This window comes from Nycticebus coucang, chromosome 1 (genome assembly GCF_027406575.1).
Source record: "Nycticebus coucang isolate mNycCou1 chromosome 1, mNycCou1.pri, whole genome shotgun sequence".
Classification (NCBI taxonomy): Eukaryota; Metazoa; Chordata; class Mammalia; order Primates; family Lorisidae; genus Nycticebus; species Nycticebus coucang.
This window is the reverse complement of record NC_069780.1, coordinates 18,978,580-18,991,112: the sequence shown is the minus strand read 5'-3', so window position 1 is coordinate 18,991,112 and position 12,533 is coordinate 18,978,580. Positions and strand designations below refer to the sequence as shown.

The 12,533-nt window shown below is 37.7% G+C and overlaps 1 protein-coding gene across 8 annotated transcripts in view; it reads left to right on the top strand.

Moving 5' to 3' along the window:
- The window catches only part of SNCA (synuclein alpha), a 124,913-nt gene that overhangs the window by 69,592 nt on the left and 42,788 nt on the right, over positions 1-12,533 (top strand). The window lies entirely within an intron of this gene.

Sequence of the window (12,533 nt, the reverse complement as noted above, 5' to 3'; positions counted from 1 at the left end):
GTCATCTTGAACCAAAGCATGAAGCTGCTTAGGATATGTAACCAAAAAGATTTAACTGATAAAAGATAAAAGGAGAAAGAAGAAAAAACTGTCATGTTTTGGTTTATTCTTTTTTTGTCCTTATCCCTTCTAAGTGTGGATAAACTCTAGAAAGGCTTATACTAAATGATTCTGGATAGTCATACTTGTTTCTTTGATGAAACTAAGTCTGATTTATTTATAAATGCATAACCATATTATGAAAACATATTAGGAAAAACTTTAAAAGTAAAAAGAAGATTTTTCTGAAGGGGGAAAGAGCTGGTTTAATTCTCTGCGGGCAGTATGCTTTGTGATTTACTGTTGGTATTGGTGTCCAGACTCACATTTTACTAGTTGGAAAATGTTTTTCTTTCTAATCAATGTTATCATGAGCTTTAGTTTTACTCTTTTGCTTTTCCAGTCTTGGAAATCTATGACTAATCCAAATAATCCTGTGTGGCAACTTTCTAAAAACACTTCTAAACGTTCAATCCCACACGGCCGCTGCGTAGTAACACAAAGAAGAAAATGCCATTGAATTGGAGAAAAGTCTACAACTTATTCCCCTTTAAATGTAGTGTTAGCTCAAGAGAAAGGCGGCTATTTATATTTTTCAGAATGGAACTTCCCTCAATGAAAATAGAGTAAGAATAGTAACTGAAGTATTGTTGCAACTGCAGTTAATTCTCAAACATAAAGGTCATCCGATAAAAGCTTCTCGGCTACCATTGCTTCAATTTAAAAGTTGGCCTTCTTTGTAAGAGATGAAAGTAAAATAACTGAAAAGGATCTGTTGCAAATTTGGAATGTATTGAAATATATTAACGTGAAGCAAATTTGGAATGTATTGAAATATATTAACGTTTAAGCCACCTTCGCTTAAATAAGAGACAAGAAAGAGAAAAACAGACTTCTATCTCTAGAGGTTAGTCTTTGGTGAAATCTTAGGTCTTGTAATCGCTGGCATAAATGAATCCCTGACCACTTCATGTAGAACAATTGCCACTTGGAGATATGATATAAACATAAATATGTACTATATGCTAATTTAAAACAAACACAGAGAGAATTGCCTACTGAGTCCCAGCAGAAGGTGGTGCAGTGATTCTTAAAGTTAATAATGTATCATAGTTAAAAATACAGTCTGTTGAAAAGAAAGGGTATGCAAAAATGAGATGACTTTTTTATTCATATCAAAGAGTACTCTTCTAGGATTGTGAGAGAGACCTGGAATTAAGAAAAGACTGTCAGTTATAAATCAGACACTGACGAGTAAGCTGTCAGATGAAATCCAAATGCCTCCATCACTTAATATTACTGAAATATTAGTATTTACTGCCGGCACTGGCACGTTTTACTAGTTAATTAGTATTTTGTTAGTCTTAATTTCTAGCTAAATTCCATAGTGAAATGGAAGACATACTACTAAAAAATTATTATTTACAGAACAAATTTTTCTTTTTCCTTGAAGAATGATATACGGACATCCCTTGGTAGCCATAGGAAGTGTTTTCTAGGACCTCCCTTGAATACCAAAATCCTTGGATGCTAAAGTCCCTAATATACAATGGCTCAGTATTTGCATATAACTTATGCTCTTCCTTCCATATACCATAAATCATTTCTGGATTACTTATAATACTCAATACAATATAAATGTTATGTAAATAGCTGTCATCCTGTGTCACTTAGGGAATAACAGCAAAGAGAGAAAGTCTGTATATGTTAAGTACAGATAGAATTTTCTTCTGAATATTTTTATCTGTGGTTGATTGAATCCACACATACTGGCTCTATGGATATGGAGAACCTCCTGTATTAGTGTTGTAAGTAAAATAATGCTCCCTCCCTCTCTCCACCCCACAATGATGTCCATGCCCTAATCTCTGGAAACTATAAATACTAGAGATGCCAAAAATCTATACATATTTTAAGAGATGGTCTCTATGTATTACTTTTTGAAGTTGACTTGAATTATGGTAGAAATGTGTAGTATGATGTGTGCAGTATCTCTTATAATTGCAGAAGTCAAATGACACATATTCATTTTCTGTTATTGGTGTATATTGACTATTACAATTGTAAAACAGTTTTTCCCTCTCTTTTAATGTGTATACATTTTGTCTCCCTCTGTATTTTATGTTATGGAAAAGGAAGTGAAGTTTGCAGAGGGAATTAAGTCCTACTGTGAGATGAGGTGATTCCAGGATTATCAAGGTGGGGTCAATGTAATCATAAGGGTCCTTACCTGATATGAGTCATAGCAAGTTTTGAGGTACTCAAAAATCAAGAAATGTAAAATCCTCACAGACAGAAACAAATGAAGCCCTCCCAGCAACACTAGTAAGCTGAGCAAGTTGCAACTTGCATAGGTGAATCAGAAAGGATGCTGTTGGCTGGGTTTCCTAGATGTGAAATAATGGACCATAACACAATTTGTCTCAAAACTTTCATAGTGACCCAGGTATAAAGAGGCAGGACATTCAATATTTTCATGATGTCCTTTGAGAAAGACTTGACTAGCTGTTGCTGGCTTTCAAGATGCAACAGGTCATATACCAAGAAGAGTGGGCAGCCTCAGGAAACTAGAAAAGATTAGGAAATGGATTGTCCCCAAGATCCTCCAGAAAAAACATGTTGATGCCTTGATATGATCCCAGTGAGACCCATTTTTGACTTCTGAAATCCAGAACCGTAAAAATAAATTTCTATTGCTTTAAGCGACTACTTTTTTTTGGTAATTTGTTAACAGCAGCAATAGTAAACTCATATAATTACTTTTAAAATTATAAAAGAAAATTGAGTGGGCATGCTATTAAAAGATTTTACCAAAGTTTATAACAATTTTTTTACCAAATTAGATATCTAAAATTCATTACCACTTTGAAAACATACTTTTTTTCAGTTGGTACATAATAGATATAATATATTTTCATGAGGGGGCATGTGATAATTTGATACCATCATATAATTAAATCAGGGTAATTGGGATATTCTGGGGAGGGGGTTGCAGATTTTGGCTGGGGCTGGGTTTGAACCCACCATCGCCGGCATATGGGGCCTGCGCCCTACTTCTTTGAGCCACAGGTGCCGTCCTAATTAGGATATTCTTGCCTTAAATATTTATCATTTATTTATGCTAGAAACAGAATTATTCTCATCTAGCTATTTTGAAATGTACAGTAGAGGGCGGCGCCTGTGGCTCAGTCGGTTGGGCGCTAGCCCCATATGCCGAGGGTGGCGGGTTCAAGCCCTGCCCCGGCCGAACTGCAACCAAAAAATAGCTGGGCGTTGTGGCGGACGCCTGTGGTCCCAGCTACTCGGGAGGCTGAGGCAGGAGAATCGCTTAAGCCCAGGAGTTGGAGATTGCTGTGAGCTGTGTGAGGCCACGGCACTCTACGGAGGGCCATAAAGTGAGACTCTGTGTCTGCAAAAAAAAAAAAAAAAGAAAGAAAAGAAATGTACAGTAGAATAATATTAACTATGGTCACCTTATTGATCTATTGAACCCCAGGTCTTATTTCTTCTCTTTAATTGTATATCTGTGTCCAGTAATCAGCCTCTCTCCATCCCCCTCTTTCTCCTACCTTTCCTGGACTCTGGTAAGCACCAGTCTACTCTTCATCTTCATGAGGTCCACTTATTAAGCTTTTTCATATGAGTGAGAACAGGCACTCTTCGTTTTTATGCGCTTCACTTACTTCACCTAACATAATGACCTCCAGTTTCATCATTGTGCTGCAAATGACAGGATTTTTTTCTTTTTCTGGCTAAATAATCTTCTCTAGTGTATATCACTGCACTTTCTTCATCCATTCATACATGAGAGGCACTTAGGTTGATTCCACATTTTGCCTACTGTGAATAATGCTGCAATAAACATGGGAATGCAGATATCTTTTCAATACCCAGTATTGGAATAGTTGGATTATATAGTAGTTCTATTTTTAGTTTTTTAAGGAAACTCCATGCTGTTTTCCACAGTTCCATACTTATTTACATTTCCACCAACAGTGTATGAGAGGTCCCTTTTTTCCATAAAACAACTTTCAACAGCATGAATGTTCTTTACAATTCCATAAAAAATGTTGGAAGCATCACATTTCCTGATTTAAAATTATATCACAAAGTTATAGTAATCACACAGTATGGTACTGACATAAAAACAGACACATAGACTAATGGAACAGAATGAAGACCCAAGAAATAAATTTAAATATATATAATCAACAAATTTTTAATGAGGATACCAAGAAGACACAGTGGGGACATAATAATCTTTTTAGTAAATGGTGCAGGAAAAGCTAGCATTCCCACATGAAAAAGGAGAGAAATTGGACCTTTTATACCATACACAAAAATCAAACATAAACTGATAGAAGATCTAATTCAAAGACCTAAAACTGTAAGAAATGGAAGAAAAGCTGCTTGACATTGGCCTTGACAATGACCTCTTGAATATCACACCAATAGCTCAGCTACAAAAGTAAGTATGAACAACTAGGACACATCCAAATACGAAGCTTCTGCATAGCAAGGGAGACAGCCCACAGAATGAAAAGGCATTCTATGAACTCAGGAAAAAAAAAAATTGTAAACCATATATCTAATAAGCAGTTCCTATCTAAAATCTATAAAAGACTTCATAGAGGGCGGCGCCTGTGGCTCAAGGAGTAGGGCGCTGGTCCCATATGCCGGAGGTGGCGGGTTCAAACCCAGCCCCGGCCAAAAAAAAAAGACTTTATAGAACTCTATAGTGAGAAAACATATAAACTAATTTAAAAATGTATAAAGGACCTGAAAAGACATTTCTTCAAAGATGACATAAAAATAGAACACCCATCAGATATATGAAAATGTACTCATTATCACTTATCGTTAAGGAAATGCAGATCATAACCATTGAGTTATCACCTCACGCCCTTTGGGATAGCTGTTATCAAAAAGTAAAGAGATGACAAATGTTGGTAAAGACATAGCAGAAAGGGAGCCCTTGTACATTTTTGGTGGGAATATAGATTGGTGCAGCCAGTATCAAAAAAAATATGGAAGCTCCTAAAGTAATTCAAAATAGAATTACTATATGACTCAGCAGGGTCATTTACTAATATATGTGTGTGTATATATATATATATAAAACTATGTATATACTATATATATTAGTATATATATACTAATATCATGCATATCACAAGGTAACTGCATACAATTGCAAGGTAACTTTATATATATAGGTCAAAGAGTCAAAGGGGGATTACATTAGTCATCTTTACATAACAAACTAGTCAACACTTAGCAGCTGATAACAACATTCATTTTTTTATTGTTATTGTTGGGGATTCATTAAGGGTACAGAGAACCAGGTTACATTGATTGCATTTGTTAGGTAAAGTCTCTTTTATAATTGTGTCCCGCCCCCAAAAGGTGTGTCACACACTATGACCCCTCACCTTCCCTCCTTCCCTCCTTCCCTCTCTCTGCTGTTCCATTCCCATGCCCTTCCCTTCTTCCCTTTCTCTGCTCTCCCCATCCCCTACCTCCCATTGTGTACTAGGTCACTAATTATCCTCATATCAGAATTGAGTACATAGAATCTTGCTTCTCCACTCTAGTGATGCTTTACTAAGAACAATGTGTTCCACTACCATCCAGGTTAATACAAAGGATGTAAAGTCTCCATCTTTTTAATGGCTGAATAGTAACATGGTATACATATACCACAGCTTGTTAATCCATTCCTGGGTTGGTGGGCATTTAGGCTGTTTCCACATGTTGGCGATTGTAAATTGAGCTGTGATAAACAGTCTAGTGCGAGTGTCCTTATGGTAATTTTTTTTTTCCTTCTGGGTAGATGCCCAGTAATGGGATTGCAGGATCAAATGGGAGGTGTAGATTGAGTTCTTTGAGGATTCTCCATACTTCCTTCCAAAAAGGTTGCAAAGGTGGGTTTGCAGGCACACGAGCAGTGTAAAAATGTTCCCTTCTCTCCACATCCACACCAGCATCTGCAGTTTTGAGATTTTGTGATGTGGGCCATTCTCGCTGGGCTTAGATGATATCAGGGTGGTTCTGATTTGAATTTCTGTAATAATTAGGGACAATGAGTTTTTTTTATATGTTTGTTCTGTCTTCTTTAGAGAAGGTTCTATTCATCTCTCTTATCCATTGATATATGGGATTGTTGGCTTTTCTCTTGTGGATTAATTTGGGTTCTCTGTAGATCATAGTTATCAAGCTTTTGTCTGATTCAAAATATGCAAATATTTTTTCCCATTGTGTGGGTTGTCTATTTGCTTTGGTTGTTGTCTTCTTAGCTGTACAGAAGCTTTTCAGTTTAATTAAGTTCCATTTATTTATTTTTGTTGTTGTTGCAATTGCCATGGAAGTCTTCTTCATAAAGTCTTTCCCCAGGCTGATATCTTTAAGTGTTTTTGTATGCTTTCTTTTAGGATTTTGATTGTTTCTTGCCTTAAATTTAGGTCTTTTGTCCATCTTGAATCTATTTTTGTGAGTGAAGAAAGGTAGGGGTCCAGTTTCAGTTTTTTACATGTGGATATCCAGTTCTCCCCAAACCATTTACTGAATAGGGAGTCTTTCCCCCAGTGTATGTTCTTCTTTGGTTTATCAAAGATTAGGTGGCTGTAAGATGTTGGTTTCATTTCTTGATTTTCTATTTGATTCCAAATGTCTATGTCTCTATTTTTGTGCCAGTACCATGATATTTTGACCACTATGGCCTTGTAATACAGCCTAAAGTCTGGTGTGCTGATGGTCCCAGCTTTGTTTTCATTACTAAAAACTGCCTTAGCTATACAGGTTTTTTATTGGTTCCATACAAAACGAAGAATTATTTTTTCCAAGTCTTGAAAGTACCACGTTGGTATCTCAATAGGGATGACATTGAATCTGTAGATTGCTTTGGGAAGTATAGACATTTTAACAATGTTGATTCTTCCCAGCCATGAGCATGGTATGTTCTTCCATTTGTTAATATCCTCTGCTATTTCTTTTCTTAGGGTTTCATAATTTTCTTTATAGCAGTCCTTCACCTCTTTTGTTAGGTATATTCCTAGGTATTTCATTGTCTTTGAAGCCATGGTGAAGAGGGTTGTGTCTTTTTTTTTTTTTTTGTAGAGACAGAGTCTCACTTTATCACCCTTGGTAGAGTACCATGGCGTCACACAGCTCACAGCAACCTCCAACTCCTGGCTTAGGCGATTCTCTTGCCTCAGCCTCCCAGGTAGCTGGGATCACAGTCTTTAAGTAGCATCTCGGCTGTTATTGGTGTATACAAAGACTGCTGACTTGTGGAAATTGATTTTATATCCTGAGATATTACTGTATTTTTTGATGACTTCCAGGAGTCTTGTGGTTGAGTCTTTGGGGTTTTCTAAGTATAAGATCAGATCATCAGCAAAGAGGAAGAGTTTCACCTCCTCTGCTCCCATTTGGATGCCCTTTATTTCCTTCTCTTGCCTGATTGTATTGGCTAGAACTTCCAGCACTATGTTGAATAATAGTGGTGACAGAGGACAACCTTGTCTGGTTCCAGTTCTAAGTGGAAAAGCTATTAGTTTTACTCCATTCAGTAAAATGTTAGCCGTGGGTTTGTCATAGATAGCTTTGATCAGTTCAAGAAATGTGTCACCTATGCCTACACTTCTCAGTGTCCTAATTGGAAAGGGATGCTGGATTTTATCCAATTCTTTTTTCTGCATCTATTGAGAATATCATACGGTCTTCGTTCTTGCTTCTGTTGATACGGTGAATAACATTTATGGATTTGTGTATGTTAAAACAGCCTTGCATCTCTGGGATGAAACCTACTTGATCATGATGTATGACTTTTTTGATGATAGGCTAGGATTTTGTTGGGAATTTTTGCATCTATATTTGTTAATGAAATTGTTCTAAAGTTTTCCTTTTCAGTTGGGTCTTTTCCTGGTTTGGGTATCAGGGTAATGTTTGCTTTGTAGAACCTGTTGGGGAAGATTCCTTCCTCCTCAATTTTTTGAAATAATTTCTGTAGTATGAGGATAAGCTCTTCTTTGAAAGTTTGATAGAATTCTGGGGTGAAACCATCTGGACCACGGCATTTTATTCTTAATTTAGGTAATCAGTGTTATAAAGTGATTGCCTCTTCATGCGAGTATCAAATATATTCCTCATAGGCTGAGCCATTTTTAAGATCACTTTTGTAGCCAGCTATGTGTCCTTATCTTATTTGTTTCTTAATCTCCCTAGCCAATATATTTTTTTGTTTAAATTGTTCAACAAAGATGAAATGCTTGTTACATCAGTGTTATCCTATAGAAACATTGGCAGTGACAGAAAGACATATTTCAACCTACCATAAAGTAGAAGCAGAATGCCAGTTGCTCATGGAAGATAAGCATTGACTTCTGTATTTAAAATAGCTCATTTTGTTCTATATTTTCAAATTGTTCTCAATCAATTGTGAGCATCTTGAATATCATTTATACACCTAAGGGTAAATAACAGCAGCAATAAGGACTGAAAAAAGAGATCTACAATGAATTACAATGAATTTTCACCCATTTCAAAAATAGCTCCACACTTAATTTTCCTTTCCTCCTCAGATTTTTGTTTGAGGACTATCCAAGAATATTTTAGTTCCCTGAAGACTTCAAATGTCAAGATTCTTACCCACGTAGGCAGGAGAAATCTAAGTAAAGGTTAGATTTACTGGCTCTGTGCTCCCCAGCAGGAAAGGGTAACATGGCATGTCAGGACAATGCTGCTGGGTCCTTTACTCCGCTGACACTTTCTCTCCTCTCTGGTATTTAAAAAGATTTTTAATTCAGATACAGAATTTTATAAAGTTAGTTTCAGTCTTGAGATCTTGAGATCTCAGAAGTGTCAAAATTTCAATCTCCTCCCAGCTTGATAGCTATAACCTGAAATAGGATCTCAGTAGCTCAAGCAAAATTGGGCTCTGTAAGTTGGTTAAAAATTATTTGGCTGGAGGCCTGTTGCTGAGGGAGGAAGTAACTAATTCTTAGCATATTTTTGGAGCCAAATGCCAAATTGTTTGCACTTAACGTCACAGCACCAGGCTTACCCTTCAAAATGCAGACCAAACGCCAGAAACGTTCCCCTTCTGCTACAGAGCTCTCTTCACCAGTGACAGACAGCAAGAAGCCCTCCTTTATTTTCAGAATAAGGGTCTTTTGCTTTCTTAGTCAGTGGTTAGAAAACTGCTCTAGTTTTCATTGCATTTCATAATTTAAGATGATTTCTTCAAGAACTGTGCTATATATATGCCTATGTGTGTCTACATGCTTTTTAAGCACCCAGACAATTTCTGAAAATAGTACAAACCTTGTATTGTAAAATAGATGTGAAGGAAACAAGGGAACTTACAACATTCTTTCCTTACATTGCTCTACTTTGCTTTCTGCACTTTTAATCTATTCCCTTGTTAACACTCAATTTGGGGATAGTAGCTGTTACCAAGGCAACTGGATAACTCCACCCAGGTAAAAATGAATCTTGAAGATGAGTTTCTATGCCCCTGAGCAATTATTATGCACATGAAAGTGAAATATACATAAACTTTTGACCTTTACCAGTCTTTCAGATTTACATCTACAGCTAAACGTTTTTATTCTTAATTCAGATAAACAACTTTATAAAGTGATTGCCCCTTCATTTAAATGTCAAGTATATTCTCAATAGACTGAGATATTTTTAAGACCATCTCCCCTCCCCCCATGGAAAAACTGTCTTCCATGAAGCCAGTTCCTGGTGCTGAAATGAGTAGAGAACACTGTTTTAAAGTGCCGCGTTCACTACGATTTGGTAACAAATTATTATAACCACCGACATCCGTTAATCACCTAATATGCGCCAGGCACTGGATTATGGTCTTTATGTGCATGATCTCATGTAATCTTCACCATAACCTACAATGTAGGCATTCTGAGAAATTTCAATAACTTGCCCTGATCAACAATCTCGTGATTAGGATTCACAGGTGCAATCAGCTCTAACTGCCACACTGTTCACCACTACTGCGTTTCTTACATTCGCGCCCAAATTTATTTGCAATCTAAATATTAAAAGCAAGTAATAAACTTAGTATCACTAATGTATACACATAGTAAGCTTCATTTTCAAAGTGTGGATTTATCTCAGTTTAATGAGCAAGGCATATTTTCATCATACTTTTACTTTACGCATGGTGATAAGGGCATGGTTACAGACACGTCTGTTTCCTGCGCTTCTTCACTTTGGCCGATCAGGATAGCAAATGGAACTATTACTTGGCAGATACCCCCAGGCCTGCTATATCTGAATGGACATGACCACACCTACAGCAGAGAGAGGAAGCAGGCAGAGTGTTTCAGTGAACAGAGCCCATTCGTTCAGCCACAGTGTCAGGGCAAAACAACAATCAAACAAAAATTTCAGATGCAGGGTTTGTAGAAAAGTTCACTTCCTGGAGTTTTTTGGTGGTGTTTTAGATTTATTCTGTCTTTGTCAAATCAGTAGATCACGGCATAGTTTTAATTTGCTCTGATTTCTAAGCTAGGCATGTAATAAGTGCATTAAAACAGGAATCTCGGGGATGTGCGACTTCTGTTAGAGCCCTGCTTTCCCAGTGCCACCTGTGCTGTGTTGAGGCAAGTCACTTTGCCTCTCTCTCAAATCTCCCAAATGCGGGACAGCAAGAATAATTACTTCAATTCAAGGAGCCATAACACGACCGTGTTTAGAAATGTTCTCGGTACACGGTGAGCACTCATTACCTCATTAGAAGTGGAGAGTGGACTTATCAAAGTTATATGTTCCTAAAATCCTCTTGAGTGACAGAAATGTAGAAATTACCAGTCTGTTTAAGAGAGCTTTCTGAGAACCTTGGCGTATGTTTTAAGGATGAGGCTTAAGCTTCAAATGAGAGAATGTGTTTGGTACTTACTCTGGGTGCCCGGCTTCTTGCCCTTCTCTTGACATAAACAGCTTTTGTTGGGGAAAGGGCAGCATCTTTGATTTGACTCCTTTTCAGTCATCATTCCGCAGCTGTCTACAAAGCCCCGCCCCGCGTCTGGTCCCTGTGGGTCCCTATGCCAGCCCGCTGGCCTTCTATGTCTTTTCTTATCCCTTCTCCATCTGCGCCCCCCGCTCTCTAAATCATAAACAAATAAAGCAAGATATTAAACATCTTTTGGTTGTCTTCTCTTCGAAATCCCCTTTTTCCAAACAAACTATATTTGTATCTAAAATATAGATGTTATCTAATAAAACCGCTATTAAAAGTGTCATACCCTTCCAGGAATAGACCTATATACTCGCATGCACATGTGTTAGGTTTTGTTACACTAAACATATTTTCTGGCACACATTTATTTCATTTTGCTTCTTACCTGATCCTTGCAGATTCCTTGAACGACCCTGTTTCCTCGAAAATAAGACATCCTCTGAAAATAAGACCTACTTACAGGAAAGATAAGACGTCCCCTGAAAATAAGACGTAGCTCATCTTTGGGAGCACACCTTAAAATAAGGGGAAACAGGGTAGTTGAGCGTAGCTAAGGGGCTCTCGAGTCCACCTGGACTAACCGTGCTGGGCTTGTTATGGGCTTTTATAAGTAGCTCTAGGAAAAAAATATTTTAAAATTAGCTTGTCTGGTGAAGTGGTGGGGGTAAGGAGTTATGATGCCTATTTTATTTTTGGAACTGGGTAACTGTCTTGAAAGTCACATGATTTTAATTATGAGTATTTATACATGTATGTATGAGTAACCCTGAGGCCCCCTGAGTTATAGAAGCGTCACCATGATAGCTAGTCACCTGAATTTGCTAGGCGTCCATAGAGTGCTGAATGTTGCTTTGGTGCTATGGATTTTACTTGGAAACATAAAGACACAGTTTAATCCTATGTGGGACCTTGTAGGATTTTGTTGATTTTTGTTGTAAATAAAACTATTTGAAACAAGTCTATCAACACAAAGATACGCACTTCTGAACAGGCAAATACACAATCTGCCTGTTCAGTCACGGCCTCAGCTCCCCCCCATTCTCCTTCCTGTTTCTATGATACAGATGTGTCAGGTGACTGAAGAAAAGGAATTCTGTTGCTGGGGAAAGCAGCCCAGTCCAGACTGAGAGAGAGACAGAACACAGCCAGCAGGAAAACCCTTTTCTAGGGCACCTGCAGCAATAGTCATGAAGTGTCGGAGACCTACAGACAGCCGTGCTCACCCTCTCCATCCAGCTAATCGCAAGGGCCCCGGAAATTCACTTTCCAAATATTTTCTGATTCTGTCCCTCCTATCAAGCTTGCCAACATTGACATAGTTCCGGGGCACCCTCTTCTTTGTCCGCATTTCCAGTTAGATCTCTCCTCAATGCAGTCCTGTAGATCCCCCACCACAATCCTTCCATGATTTCCCTGCCGGTGTAAAACAAATCTCTTCCTTTTATTAACACATTCGGGGGTTCTGTGGCCCACATTTATTTCATTCTGCAGACTAGTTTTTCAGAAATTA